The sequence below is a fragment of the Megalopta genalis genome, chromosome 5 (assembly GCF_051020955.1).
Source record: "Megalopta genalis isolate 19385.01 chromosome 5, iyMegGena1_principal, whole genome shotgun sequence".
In the NCBI taxonomy this organism is placed as follows: Eukaryota; Metazoa; Arthropoda; class Insecta; order Hymenoptera; family Halictidae; genus Megalopta; species Megalopta genalis.
In genome coordinates, this window is record NC_135017.1 from 3,061,661 (window position 1) to 3,078,814 (window position 17,154).

The 17,154-nt window shown below is 28.3% G+C and overlaps 1 protein-coding gene across 3 annotated transcripts in view; it reads left to right on the forward strand.

Annotated features, from left to right (window-relative positions):
• Nucleotides 1-17,154, forward strand: part of Flo2 (flotillin-2) — a 483,891-nt gene that overhangs the window by 142,734 nt on the left and 324,003 nt on the right. The window lies entirely within an intron of this gene.

The following is a 17,154-nucleotide window of genomic DNA, read 5'->3' on the forward strand; positions in this document are numbered from 1 at the left end:
AATTCAAATTTATAATAAATATTCACATCATCAAATTTAAAGTTGTACTCAAATTTCTAATACATTTTAGGATTATGTTTCAATGTATTATTAAAGATTCTGTCTACTATTGCGTCGCCTGATTAGATCAGTAGATCAAATAAAAAACGGTGGAGGCATTTTAAAAAGTTAAAAATACTATTGTATTGTTCGCAAAATAATTAAAGAATGACAGAAATGTTTATGCAGGCAATTTGTATTTTGCATAAAAATCTACAGTCTATTAGTAACAAATTTAAATTTCTATTAACAATTTATTGGAATTCAAATTTATAGTAAAGATTCATATAGTTAAATTAAGCCAATAGTCAATTGAAAACTTCAAGTCGATTTTGACTACTTATTGGAATTAATTTTGCGGTTTCGATGAGTCTTGAATTACTCCGACTATAAATTGTCAAGTAATAACTGAGTGTTAACTAATGTTTGGTGTTATCCAAGACAATTAATTCGCACATTATCTAAGAATTAAAATAATTTGTTTATTCATAGTTTGACTTTAATGTGGTCGCGATATTGTTTGCGTTGTTTTCAGTGATCGGGGTTAGGTTTTTTAACAAATACATTACCGACTGATACATTGCGTCGTTTTAAAATAAATCGATCGATTTTATTTTTCTATTAAATAACTCGTTTAATCAATATTTCAATTTCCTGTCTTGCCTCGCCTAATTAGGAAATTAAATTCATTTAAATGCAATCTCTTTTTGAAATGAATTAATTAACCATAAAGTGAGAAATTGTTTATAGTAAATAATACTAATTGTATAATAATCATTAATTAATTGACGAGCATCTCGTTATCTAATTATTTAAATCAGTGTAAGAAGAAATCTACTTGAAGTAAAAACAATGATAAGCAGTGGAATGATTTACTGGTAATTACGATTAACTTAAGTTCGACAGTCAATTAAAAGCGAACTTCGACGTACGTCAGTTGAAACCGATAAGTATGCTAAGTTTACTATATCAAAAATAAAGTCTAACCTAATAGTATTTTATCTTCAATGTATACCTACGGTAGCGAACGTAAATTTAAGACGATGATGAATTTTAATTTGTTTCGCTTTGAAATTTACAGGTACATGTTCCACTTTCTTAATCTCAAACATAGTGCTGCTAAATTTAAGCAAGACACTTGTTTTTATGTTTCTGGTCTCCTGACTTCGACGAACGGCGGGCTACAATCGCCGGACATCCGTTCCGGTGGATGTAGAATAAAATAGAATCGATCTTCTGAAGGTTTACAAATTATGGCGTTCGTCAGTAGAAGAATTTCGTAGTTTACTGTCGATATTCTTGTAGAGCGTGATCATACGAGTTAAATGAGTACAATGACCGTACAATTGTGATCATTCAGTTCTGAGATACTTGGGTCTGAAAGCTGACTACCTAATCTTTCAGACGTAACTATGTCAAGGTTAAATGATCGAAACTATATGTTCATTATACTTGTTGGATTCGTCTTCCGATGCTCCGTAAGAATATCGATAACAATGTACAGGGTGTCTTATAAAAATCCGTCGGAAATTCAAATTACAAAAACTAATTAAGAAACACCTGGAATTGATTCTCCATCTGCCGTGCTAAATTGCATCTTGCTTGTTTTTAGAATGATAATCACCACGTGACATTATTCGAATTAACTAACACAAATCCTTTTTTTAGCAAAAATAGGGGAACTGTTGAAATGTTGTCTGTTAAAATCGAAGGTGCTGCTATTATTATTATTATCATAGTAATAAAAATATTAAAATTGCCTGTGTGTTATTATAATAATGATATTAATATTCTTATTCCAATAATATTATTATTAATCGTAATATTGTAATATAATATTTTTATTATACCAATAGTACACAGATAGTTATATCATTACTATAATAATATTAATATTCTTCTAATAATAATAATTCATGGAGAATTTTAATATTATTACTATAATAATAATAGCAGCACCTTCGATTTTAGGGTTTTCCCTATATTTGCTGAAAAATAATTTGTATTATAATATAATAATAATAATATAATAATATATAATAATAATATAATAATATTATAATAATATTACACCAACAATTTCAATATTTTTCGTACGTTATTTACCTTACTTTCTCATATCACGTACATTCCTAGCTTTTCTGAAAAAATCGGGTTCCTTATCAATCACGAACTGGTACAATTTTATTTATGATTGGAAATCATCCCTCATTTTTTAATCTAGACAATGAGGTTTAGACATGCTGGCGAAGACAACATCGTTGACAGAGAATAAAAATCAAATAAAATTAAACTAAAATATAGATAATATACATAATTGTGGTCAGTTTATTTTGTACAATATAATTTACAGTACAAACAGCTTATTATATGTAAAATTATAAACTGAAAGTAAAGCTGATACAATTTATTTTCATGAATTCGCTTACGATAATTACGTAAATTTTATATTCCACGATCCAGTTAATACAACAATTTAAATTTGTTGGAAGTGTAAAAATATTTTCAAAACTTATAGGATTGTCTGTGTGCGATTTTCAATGGGTAGCGTTGGAGTATATAATATATATCATAAATTATATATTGATAAAAGAATTGACTCGCGTCCATATTCTGAAAGGAGACATCTCATCCATTCTTAGAAACGAGTTTTAATTGAATCAGGTTTGAATTACAAATATTTCATTGAATTTTAATTGGATACAATTTTTGTCCCCGAATTTTCCTATAAAATCCGGGCACCATGACTAGATACTCTAATTTCTCCCTAATTCGCGCTCAGATTGCGCACAAGAGCCTTGCGTATCGTTTTTATAGTTAAATATTAATTAGGGAGAATTATTTAAGGGAGAAATTACTGTTTATAGCATTTCTCAGATTTGAAGTAGGTTTAGGCTATGTTCCAGGTCAATTACGTTCTGCACAGAATATTTTCGATTGGTCTTATTGGGGATCGACGGGGGAGTGGGAGGATTGCACAGATTGCACGCTCGATGCACTCACTTTGCCAGTTCCGTTCACTTCGATCGTTATGCAAAATAGCAAACCTAACCTAACCTAGATCTTCGTGTCGCTGTGAATGACATTGTTTCGATTTGTACATCCCCTTTTTTTTATTATCATCCCCTTTTTCAACGACTCTTTTCTCCGGTAATGAAAGACGTTGGCAGATCTGACAGATTAATTGGTCTAATAATCATTTAGATTCACGGTAATATGAAGGCCTGGTTTGTGTCTAGAATAGACTTACATTGGTCGAGATCCAGGTTAGTTTTCGATTCGATTTGATAGGGATTATGGTAACACTCCTCGACGTCATTCTGCAATAGTACTATAAATTCGATTCTTCTTTGTACTACTCCATAGAGAATTCTGTTGAATTTCGATGTGCATTAGAATGTCGTTTTGAATGATGATGCTTGTAACATATTTCCAGGTCGTTGAACTCTGTAACATATCCTATAAAATATAATTACCGAAAAGGCTAAGAAATAATATAAAGAGTTATTAACATGAAATATCACTATAAATATTAATATAAAAAGAAATTAGTTGTTGTATCCAACAAACTGAATATTAAAGTGTTATACATTTTAAAAATAGAATATTAATTATAATATTACGCACTAGATGGGAGATTAAATTGAGTATTATACTTAACATCTACTGAATTGATTAATATGTTATATATCTAATAAATTATACGTTGAATTGATTATTCAATTAAATGCCACATCAAATAATGAATTGCACATCGAATTAAATAACAAAGTAGACACTAAATTAAACAATGAACTGAATATTAAATTACGCACCAAAATGAATACTAAGTTAAATAATAAATTAAATAGTAAATTGAATACTACAGCAAATATTAAATTATACGGTAAATCAAATATCATATTGAATATACAAAATTAAATAGTAAATCGAATATTAAATTGAATTCCAAAGTAAATATTAAGGTAATCAGAGAATTTAATTTAGAATTTAGTATCAAAATAAATACCAAAAATTAAGTAGTAAGTCGAATATTAATTTGAATTCCAAAGTAAATGTTAAGTTAAATAATAAATTGAACATAAAATTGGACACCAAAGCAAATACTAAATTAAATACTAAATCGAACATTAAATCGAATACCAAATTAAATACTAAATTCTATACTAAATCGAATATTAATTTGCATACCAAAGCAAATAATAAGGTAAATAGTAAATTGAATTGAAAATTTAATATATCAAAGTAAATACTAAATTAAATAGTAAATCGAATATTAATTTGACTAACAAAATAAAAACTAAGTTAATCATGAAATCGATTATTAATTTAAATACCAAATTGAGTACTAAATTGTGCAATAAAAATTGAATGCTAAATCGAGTACTAAATCAAAGTGCATATTGCAACGATGTAATAATTTCTTTAATACGGATCTCATACAAAAAAAGTTATGTTTAATTGATTTGTCTTCGTTACGATATCGTGCACGCATACCTGTTAAGTAACTGTTCAATAACCAATACTCAATGCAGAATGTTCGTGTTACAACAGCTTGTATTATAAAATGCGCACGCTCCTATTTTCCTTTCATACAAGAATTTTTACACTTTCTACATCGATAGGGATCATGCTTAATATTGTGCAAGGACGTGTCCATTTATACTGTTAAACACGAAAAAACGGCATATACATTTAAAGTTTATTTATATATTTAAACTACATATTTATATATTTGAACTACATATTTATATATTTGAACTACATATTTATATACTTAACCTACATATTTATATACTTAATCTACATATTTATAAATTTTTTTTAAACTACATATTTATATAATTAAATCACTTAACTTTATATATTTAAATCATTTAATTCTATGTATTTAAAAAAGTCAGAAATAGATATCAGGAAAAACACAGGAATCTTCCGGATTCAATTTTTTGTTATTAACTAATTTATTACCTAAAATTATATAGATTCTCGGGAGATCAATTAGATGTTAGTTAGTTTATTTGCGTTAAGGTGGAACAGATTCTGAAAATATGATTTCTTGCATTTGTTTATTTAAAAACAGGTTTGCAATATGAACTACTATGAAAAGAGCAACGTAACTAAAAGTAAACAGTATAAATCAATTCCTGGGATGATAGGAAACGATGATTATGCTAGTTTTATAATTGCTTCCTAGTCTGACCTAGAATGTTAAACTACTTCATTAATTTCTGTTGCGTGATGGTAAATAATAACTTTAGCAAGTCAATATTTATTAAAAAAACACAACTAGCGACATACTTTTTGAGTCGTCTGAGTAGAATAACACTAGAACTGTTTACAGTTAACTGCGAGAAGTGGTTTATTTAAATTTCATTGTTCCAAATGGTCAATATTTGAACTGTTTTGTTATTGTCATATTAATCAAGTGATTTATCAAGACTGCTGTGCGAGTCTTTATAAGAACCTAATTAAATAGTTTTTGATACTAATGTATGTTCGATTGCAATTTTTATCAGAAGTAATTTTTTATAAGAATGGAATTCAGTAGAATACTTTGTATTAATAATTTACTTTTAGATTTCTTTTTTCGATTGCAAGTTCAGTTTTCGAGAATATTAATCATCTAAGTTTAGTTTCAAAAGAAGCTATTGTCACAAGTTTTGAAAATTGAGTGTTATAAAATAATTTCGATATAAATTAATTTTTACATAAAATTTTTCTTGAAAACACACTTTTAATACTTAGCATAAGATATATAGAAATAAAAATAATATAATATGGAACAATAACACACGCGCGCGCGCACACGCACATACCTTTGCAAAAATTAATTATTATCTAAATTGCCATTTTTGATCGATTAAATTCACTAGAAGAAAGATTACTGTAATGTGACAAAAATAATGTTATTATTAATTAAGTGCACCTAGTATGAGAAAAAAATAGTAAAATCTGATGAAAATTATATTGTTATTAATTAATTATACCGAGTGCAAGAAATAATAGTAAAATGTAGAAAAATTATAATACCATAAATATTATACCGACAATTGGATAAAATTATGAAAATAAAAGAACATTGTGTTTAGTTTAACATTATATTACACAATGTATTTTATCAATTAATTTTCTATACTTAATAAAACGTTCGAAATATTCCTGTTAAAGTATATAAAAATCGAAAAAATATATAACAATTGAGTCTACAATTAGAAACAAATGTCGTTCTTTTCTTTATATTCAAACAATGCACCCCCGAATGAAATGTGTCTTTTGCGGCACGCCAATTAAGAATCTCAACGCAACGCATTCTAGTCTTTCTCTTTGCTTTCTTGGAGTGAGTCAAGAAGCCCCATATCCAACCGCGAACTTTCTCTCGCCTACTCTACGGTCTACGTGGCATTCAGGACCCAATGTCGCATAACTATTGTGCATTCGATTCGACGTTTATATTACGGATGCACGCGGATATGATTCGCGTGGCATAACCGTTGGAAAACATCACAAAAATCAATTTCCTCGAACTACGTATCGTTTGGTCACCTCGAATTTCAATTTAAATAATGTCATAAGACGTCGCGTAATATTAGCTAGTTGTGTATTGATGTAATCGATGTAAAAGACGACTTGCGAATTTTATACATTTTTTGTCATTACAAATTTTAAGTCAGCATGAGAAGGTGATACCGTGAAAAATGTCCCATAATTGTCATTGCATTGATCAGACGTTCTTATCATTAATGTGAAGGGCATTGTATTATCTAATAATTTGAAAGTATTGTAAAAGTAATTTTCTTACTTTACATAATTTTTTGTTACTTTACCTTTTTAGTTGCAATATTTTATGGTAGTCTGTCTCAGACCTGGGCAAATGTTATTTGAAATCAAAATAGAAAGTAATTATTTAAAATAATTTATTTCAGATCGTTATTTTCAATATCGTTATTTGAAATTAAATATGAATATCGATTCATTTGAGATGACGCGATTTCAAAAAAATAAATTATTTCGTTATTTCTTTATTTTAAATTGGTTCAAAGAAATAATGCTGGAAATAATAATGAACGAAGAGATCTTATTTTATGAAATCTCCACAACAATTCGTTTAAAGCAAAAAGGTGTAAAGCAGCCCGAAACATTAAATTTAACTTCATGATTATTACCAATAATTATTTGAAATGAAATCATCATGATATTTGAAAGGATATTTCAAATAATGTCATTTCGATGTCATTTTTATCTACGTTTTGAGTTACTGTGACACTATTTATGATGAAAGGACCTTCATAAATAAATTCAACTGCTCCTAAAAAACATTTATCTAATTTCAATTTATTGTCCTTTTTATTTCTCGCGTTATATCTTTGTCAAAACAACTTTCACAAATTAATTCAATTACTTGCAAAGAATGTTTATTTCAACTGAATTTATCTTAGCGCGTATTTCTAATGTTACACTATTTTACAAACATAATTCGAAGTCGAACGACCCCTTCGTTGACCTTGAAATACTTACTTTAATAGGTCGTCGAATCATCTTCAAGAAAGAAAAAAAGATAATAGCTACCATATGCAAGTACATGTTCCACAAAAGTTCCAATCAATGACATAAAAATGTGCCTTTCTAAATATCGTTTTAAATATTTACTTATAGTACCACTTTATGAATAACATGTCTAACGAACATTCTTCTTCTCAAATTCTATTTTATAACAATACTTAAAAAGGTATATTTTATTTTATCGTATTTTACTAAAGGTGGAATATTTTTTGTTATCTATAAAATGTCTATTGAGAACAAGAACATAAAACAAAGTTTACCTTCATCTCCTGTTAACGACAGCAGCGGTTAGGATATAATGCATTTATTGTAGAAAAAACTAAATTAATAATTAACTCAGACGTGTACTAAAATTTCGAGTCAATTAGTCGAGTAGGTTTTGAGACATTATGGACACCGTTCCGAAAAACATGGTTTCGAGAAAAATGCCTTTAAAGTTTAGCATATCACTAACGATATAAGGTCGTCGCGTTCCTCAAACAACGATGACTTCGTTAATTTTAGGAGTTCGCATGTAAGGTTCCAGAGATGTATTTTTGAAACTACATATATCCTTTGAAAATATGCAAAAGAAAATTGATTTTTTTTCAGAAGTTCACACTTGAATATCCTCTTTTAAAGGACGGACACAGTTTAAGAGCGTTCAACTTATTAAAAATTAATTAAGGAAGTAAATCAATATTTCTACGTGACTTAATCTCGCGTAAAAGATTCGTCCCAATGATAGCACTCGCATTAGCCCGATAGGCGGTCTCCTTCGTGCTCGCTTGGCAGCAGGTGACCATTACCGCGCTAATTAGGAACGTCTCGATTACAAATTCTGACGAGTTCATCACCAGGAAGTGATCGTCGGAAGTGGGTGGGAGCAGCGTCCTTTATTCCGGTGCATGTCGTCGAACGGTTTCTCCTTGGTATTTTTATTCGAAGCACATTACGATAAGTGCTCACCGAGGTATGTAGAAAGCAGGGAACCATTTCGACATGTAAATTTAATGTACCAATTTCCAAAGATATCGCGGTATCGTGCGTGTTTCGATGTTAAAATCGAAACGACACGTGTTTCTACCGCCGATCGAAGCTTGTAAACAGAAATGGACAATTTGGGAAGGAGAGATAAGATTGTTCGAGCCTCGCGGCTCGTTTTTATAGTTGTTGAGAATCGGCGACATTTCCTTTAAAAAAAAGGTATAAAACAATTTCTCCCTAATTCTCGCTGAGATTGCGCACAAAAATGCACAATTTGGGAAGTGGAGATACGATTTGTCGAGCCTCGTGGCACGTTTTTATAGTTGTTGACAATCGGTAAATACAAAAACGAGCCGCAAGGCTCGAATAATCAGATCTTCTCTTCCCAAATTGTCCATTTTTGTGCGCAATCTCAGCGAGAATTAGAGAGAAATTACCGTACTTATATCTTTCACTTAAGAGGATTAAATCGTAATCAGTTTTTAATAGAGAGAGAGAGAGACATTTAAATTAATTTTATATATATATATATATATAAATAGGAGGATAATAATTACCGTCGAATTAGTAATTCTTATCGCAAAGAATCGCTATAAAAGCGTTCTTATGGAACAGATACTCTAGAATTTATGTAATGAAATTTCCATGAATGTTATTTTTAAGATAGTTATTAGAAAAGGCTTTACTTTATAGTTAGAACAACTATTGACAAAAAAAAAAACAGGAAAATCGTAATTATATCTAATTGATTTAATGTATTCGTTTTTGGCTAATAGGAAGAAAAATGTACACAATTCTGTTCAATTAACGTATTTAACAGTATCTTATCGTCCTATGTAACAAGAATGTAAATATTGTTGACTTGAAATTATATTTTAAATTAATATTATAAGTTGACGTTTAACGCGTACAGTTCTTTTGATTTTTTAACACTCGACGACGAGGAACATTTAAAATAATTTTACAAATTTGTGTACATTGTTACGTAAACTATAACATCGTAAAATACACTTACTCTACATAATTGGTAATTGTTATAATTTACAATGACGATACTATGGGAACCATATTTGTTGTAACATACTTAATCAAACGAAATATTGTACCGTACACTCTATAATAGTATTTTTTTATACGTATAATTGAATTATACGAAAATCTTACTACTACTAATAATTAGTACTACTAGTAATTATTACTATTAATAATAATTAGTAATATTAGTAATTATTACTATTAATAATAATGAGTAATATTAGTAATTATTACTATTAATAATAATGAGTAATATTAGTAATTATTACTATTAATAATAATGAGTAATATTAGTAATTATTACTATTAATAATAATTAGTAATATTAGTAATTATTAATATTAATAATTGAATTTTGGAAGTAAAATATTTTTCAAATTTGTGGAATTTATATGATATCCATTGTCCTTTGAAAATTCCTATTTTCAACAACGTATTTCCTTCGTTGGAGCTTAGAGGCGAGAACTTTTTTTGAAGACAGGTTCCACAAATATTGTTCCAAATAGAACTTTATTAAGAAGTTCCAGAACTTTTTCCATTCCCGGTTTTTACTTTCCTCTCTCGCAAGCTAACAATGTAAATAACCGTTGACTATTGAAAATCGTGTTCCCACACGCCGTATAGAATTGTAAATAAATGTAAACAGCGTGTTTCTTATGAATAAATAACTTTCTCTCTCGTGTTGCTGATGTTCTCACAAGGTCGATCACTTTTTACCGGTCATGATAAAGTGGATTCTTATTAGTAACTAGACTGCGGATTTTTATGAAAAATACAAATTCTCTACTAAGTCACTTGTAAGAAATCGAAATCGGATGGATGTGTACTTTGTTATTGAATAATTTGAATAAGTCGAAAATAACGTAACAATCTTCGTACAATTTTTCCAATTTCTAAACTAAAGCTCCACGGTTTTGTATTTCACGTGTTCTTTTTTTCTCATATACGTAAACATGAAAAGCGCAATCTGATAGTAACTGGTTATTGCAATGTCTCTTACATATTTGCGCATGAGTTTCTCTTTAAAGCTCGTTCACTGATAAGGTATATTTGATGTCATTTAGCGGATGTGACAGTTCAAAAATATTCAAAGTCGATTTTTATACATTATACAGATTTTAACATTTTAGATGGCAATGTATTAATAATAATGTAAAATATTGTATTGATGAAGGACATTTAATGACCGAATAACAACTTAATACTAAATTAAATTCAGTTGGTGCCAGATCGAATTGAATTGAAATATATGCATTCACAGTAATATGTAATCTCATATTAGTAGTTTAATGTTTATGCGAGACTATAATATTACGATTTTGTAGTTGGGTTTAATGTTTAAGTAATAATAATTACGGTAATATTAGGGTTGATCGTATGCGCTCAATGTTCATATGATGATAGAAATAATATTAGAATTCAGTGTTCACGTTCAATGTACACATTAGAGTAAATTATAGCAATAAAGTGCTAATAATATTAGTGTGTGTGATACCAATTATGAATAACATTAGAAATAATAATTACTAATAATGTTACCAATAATATTATTAGTGATAATAATTGCGAATATTACTAATAATGATAACTAGTCATAATAGTATCTGTTACTACTATTACATAATAGTAATAGTATTACTCAATAATAATGAGTGATACTAGTAATTATTCCTATTAATAATAATGAGTAATACTAGTAATTATTCCTATTAATAATAATTAGTAATATTAGTACTTATTACTATTAATAATAATTAGTAATATCAATAATTCTTACTGCTACTAATAATTAGTACTACTAGTAATTATTACTATTAATAATAATTAATAATATCAGTAATTCTTACTACTACTAATAATTAGTACTACTAGTAATTATTACTATTAATAATAATTAATAATATCAGTAATTCTTACTACTACTAATAATTAGTACTACTGGTAATTATTACTATTAATAATAATTAGTAATATTAGTAATTATTACTATTAATAATAATGAGTAATATTAGTAATTATTACTATTAATAATAATTAGTAATATTAGTCATTATTAATATTAATAATCATTAACAATACTAGTAGTTATTACTATTAATAGTAATTAATAATACTAGTAATTATTACTATTAATAATCATTAGTAATGATGCTAATAGTGATACACGATTTGACATTGCGTTAATGCATAGGGTAATCAAAATAACTTGGCCACCTTTAACATTTCACTTGTTATTGATAATACCTGAATAAATGTCAAAGTAATATACTGTTTGGTTCCATGGTATGATAAACGGAAACATTTTTTTCAAGATCATTTTTTTGCGCGATTTTTAGATCATCGTCTGTTAAATTTTTTCTACTCAAGATCATGTGAAGGTCACTGCATTACGGGTCATTGGATTGTATTTGAGTCCACCTGTTACGTCATTATAATACAAATGTTAATATATACTCCGTTTCAAAAAAAAAACATCGATGATCCTGAAATTGCGAAAATTGAGAAAAACTCTGATTATTATAACATTTACCTCTCCAAATCAAGAACAATCTTTTCTTTCGACATTTTTTTCATGTTATTGAAAGCATGTAAATTATTCGAAATGGTCAAGTTATTTTTTGTTCATCAAGTATATCGTCCTACATCTTGCATTCTGCATGTCGAATTTTTGATGCTGAATTTTTCACAATTTTTCAATTTTCCTCAGATGCAATGCAATGGTTTTCTTAGAGAACTTCTTTATCGGTTAAGAATGATGGTAACAAGAATCAAGCAAGTAGTGTTTGCAGTGTATTACGATCAGAGCTCGCTAGGTACGAACTCTGTTTTTAGTCCTTTCGATATTGACGCTAACCGAAAAACTAAAAAATAAAATCTACAAAAAGAAAACATTTCATTTTCGTAAATTCCACTCTTCTCGCCATTTTTTATTTCGTACTTTTCTTGGATTTATTTTAAAGCGTTTTTAATGTATGAAAGTGATTTAGTTTCCACGAAAATTTAAATTTTAATTGCAAATGGTAATTACTTTCGTTATGACGTATATATTCGTCAAACTTATGGTTAAACAAGATTTTATAAAAGGAAAACACGAATAGTGGATAATCTGTTAACAACTAAATAAATGTACAACAATACAACGAGTTAACAAATATGTAACAATTTGACGACATAACATAACAAATATATGGTAATTTAACAATTTAACAACTTAACACGTGAATTATAATTTAATAACTTACAGAAATGATTAATAATTTAACAAATGAAGAAATGAATGATAATTGAACAATTTTAAACATGAATTACAATTCGACAACATAAAAAATGGGTTATCATTTAACAACTAACAATGTAACAAGTTAGCGTATGTATTACAAATTCACATTTAATAAATGGATAATAGTTTCACAACATAACAAATGAGTAACAATTGAATAACTTGATAAATAAATAACAATTAAACAACTTGACAAATAACTAATAATTTATAATAACACTTCTTAAAAAATGAATAATAATTTAATAACTTGACAAATGAATAACAATTGAACAACTTGACAAATGAATAACAATTTAACAACTTGACAAATGAATAACAATTGAACAATTTCAATGGCAAAATCCACTTTAAAAATTCACAAAATTGAAATTAAATCATTATCTGTTAAACATATAATTTTTTCACATACCTAGGTTAATAGTTGTTTTTATAGGATAGATCTAGCTGCATCAACTAATGTATACAAAAAATACATGTTTCTAACTAAAAAAGTGATGGTAACCTTGAAATCTCCGAAAATTCTCAAGTTGCAGAAGAGTTTTGAATTGAACAACTTTTGTTAATAAAGTTTTTCAATATCTCCAAAAAAAAACAGACATTTAGGTTGCCTTCTTTAGCTATATATATATATAGGGCACCCTGTATATAACAGTAAAAATGAATTTTTGAGACTAAAAAAACGTGTTAACTTCATCCATTTCTTTGTTGGAAAAAAATATCCTTGACGAACGAACTTCTTACGCAAGCTAATAGTTCAATTACAGTACAATTACATGCTGTTTTATGGCCTGCCTTTTTTTAACAAAAGACAAGGAGGTCAGGTGTGATCATGGTTGTCCATCCATGTTACTCACGTTACTCGAATGAGACTGGAATAATTGGTGTAAAATAAACAGATGGATTATGAACTTACTACGAGCCTTTTCTTTGGAGAAACAAGTTGTTGCAACGAGTTTCCCAAGATGTTGATGGTTTCGATGAGTCATTGAATAATCGATCATTGTTGGATGCTTTCGAACAAACATACCGACGACAAAATCAACGAAATTGTCAATTTGCAGATTACCTTGCAACAATAAAATAATTCAAGAGAGAATTTCTCAATAATAAATACAGGACTATTGACAAATGGTCCATTATGAATAAAGAACGTTAAATATATTTGTATATTTGTGTTACAATTTGTATTTTTTTAAGTAGAACAAATTACACAGGAGATTGTAGCAAGCATTGTAAAATCTCAGTAATTGCAAAATGAATTTATTACTAAAGAATCAACAAAATAAAGAATTATATGTACTGTCTAATGCATTAAGAAATATATAAAAAAAGAATCGACTTTTTGTTTATTCACTGTTTAAATGAGATTATTTGCAATTTTTTAATGCACTGTTTGACGCACTTTACAATTGCCTGCAACAAAGTACATACAAAAATTATGAATGCTCTGTTACTTGCAAATTGTAATATCTCTTTTAGACATAAAAAATGAGTATTACAAATTGCATCAATCTGTGCGAGAAAACTCTTGTTCGAGCCTATAACGAAAATTTATAAAATGTTTTACGTAGATCTCGGTAACTTATATGCATTCTGAAAATTTGATCGAATTCGGTTGACGTTGTTATGAATTACAATAAATTAGAGACGGCAAAATCGCAGTTTTGTCACAATTTTCACCAAAACCTGTAAGAAATATGGAAGTTTTTTAAATCTTTCAACGCGCCTGTAGCTCGACTCTTGGTTAAACGATTTCGATGGAATTTTCAGCACGCATACAATTTGCCGAGATCTATGAAAGACATTTTCTAAATTTTCGCTATAGCCTCGGATAAAAGTGTACCAGTTCCTCTATCATCTAAAAAAATTCAAGTCTTTTAGAGTGCAGCTTTGAAAGTTATTGCGTTTCGAATGCTGTACGGAGACTTTTTCGACTGACTGTAACTGTATCACTTGTGTGTGTTCACCCTGACGCGATAATCAATCTGTCATTCACTATCTTCGATATAAAATCCTGAACAACGTAACAGGTAAAAGTCACGCATTCCGACAGCTGCACACAACAATTCGCGCCTTTCATCTAAATACAGTTAAAACGTAAAAGAAATGTCGTTCCGACGCCATTAACGGGCTCGTGCCTCTAAAGGAGTGTGGTGAAACGCTTGTCAAAGATTTCAGTGGTATTTATATACGAGGCTGGATATATCGATGATGCAAAACGCGAACTAATTTACGATGCAACGATTCGGGTCGTTTCCGATTTTTGCGCAGCCATGTTTTCGGCCTGGACGACGCATGCCAAGAAGCACGTAGCATTTTATGCGAGTGGCCGAAAGATCGAGGATTTCTCGTTAACGTCAGCCGAGTTATGCAACTCGTTGCAGGTGAAATGTACTTTCATACGGCCGACGAATCGGTGCGATGTGTTCAAGGACGCTCAAGGGATACCGCCAGCGGAATTTCCAGTTGTTGCGGGTCAAAAATTGTTTTTCTAGCGCCGCGACGCCGGTCTCCGCAATTTCGTCGCGAATAATTAATTACCGTGATATCGCAGTTTTCCATCGGGTTGCACCTGTTTCTTTCAAGAATTTGCTGTTTTAGTTCAAAAGTCGTTCTCCAATTTACGGCAATTTCAACATTTTTATTTGAATTCATTGATTTTTGTATCGTTTCAATTTTTTATTAAAAGAATTTTATTTACTTAGAAAATTTCAGAAAATTTGGAATATTTAGAATACTTAGAATACTTACTTTTAGAATGCTTAGAAAATTTTATTTATATATGCCGTTTAAATTAATTTTTGTGACATTGCAATTTTTCTTTAAGGAATTTGGAGTTCTTTTTTATACATTCAGAAGGTTTTAGAAGAAATTTATTATTATTATTATCATCATTGTTATTATTATTATACAGGCTGCAATTTATGTATGCAGTTAGAAAGTTGTTTTTCTAGTGCCAGCTATTGTTAGTCAAAACAATTGATTTTTGTGTCTGTTAACAAAATATTTTCCTTATTAGGACACTTTCCTCAAGGAAATGCAAATCGCACAACTACAATTATTATTTCGCCTTGAAAATCGAACACATTGTGAATTCAAGATAACAGGAAACATGTGTGCAAAAAGACAATTACAAATATTTTTCCCATTCTTTAAAGAAAACAAAGATTCGAAAGAATGTATAAAAAATAACATTGTACATCAAAGTAAAATGGTAAATTAGTTCAACGGAAAATCATTTAATTACTCTTACTATTTTACAATTACTAGTTTTAATATTTTTTTTTTATATACATTTTACAGTTAATACATCAAAATAGACTTCTTAATAAATATAAATAATTAACTTCGGTCATATTCGAAATAATAAAATTGAACTTATGTATATTTATTTTATTTACACGTTTTGATACACAACAAATTATATAGTTTATTTATAATTATTTTTCGTAAGTTATGACTAATCAGTTGCAGTATTTATTGATACACAATTCATTTCGAATGGGATTAATAATTCACTGTGACAATCATTATCATCAGATGACTGTCGAAACAGGGTTATTCCATCTCGTGTAGTATCTAAGAATGCGTGAATATATTATCGTCAGTAGAATAGTAGTGCGATGCTCTAGCGTAAGCGAAAATTGCTTCCTACATACGTCAGTGGCACAATTTTCTAGTAGAACGTTGCGTTAACCGTGATAGTGATCACGCATTTAGGCTCTTTTCCATTGTGATCTATATTGCGACTTTATGTAGTTAAAAATTTTCATTTAAATTATATGTTATATAATTTAGAAAATTATATTAATATATATTTCAGTTTTATACATATATAATATAATATAATTTAATTGAAATATATATATAATATAATTTAATTGAAAATTTTTTAAGTATATAAAACTGAAATATATATTAATTTAATTTTAATATATAATAATAATATATAATATAATTTTTAATATATATTTTCAATTAAATTATATATATATAATTTAACTGAAAAGTATATAAAATTGAAATATATATTAATATAATTTTCTAAATTATATAACACATAATTCAAATGAAAATTATTAGCTATATAAAATTGAAATATACATTAATTACACTTTACATAACATTTCATAACTAGCTAAAACACATATTATATTGTATAATTGATATAATAAAATATTGTGTATTCATACATTACGCCATAATTTGTTTTACAAAACTGTACAAAATAGTGCACTTGATGAAACAGTTTTCTAATGCCTATAAAT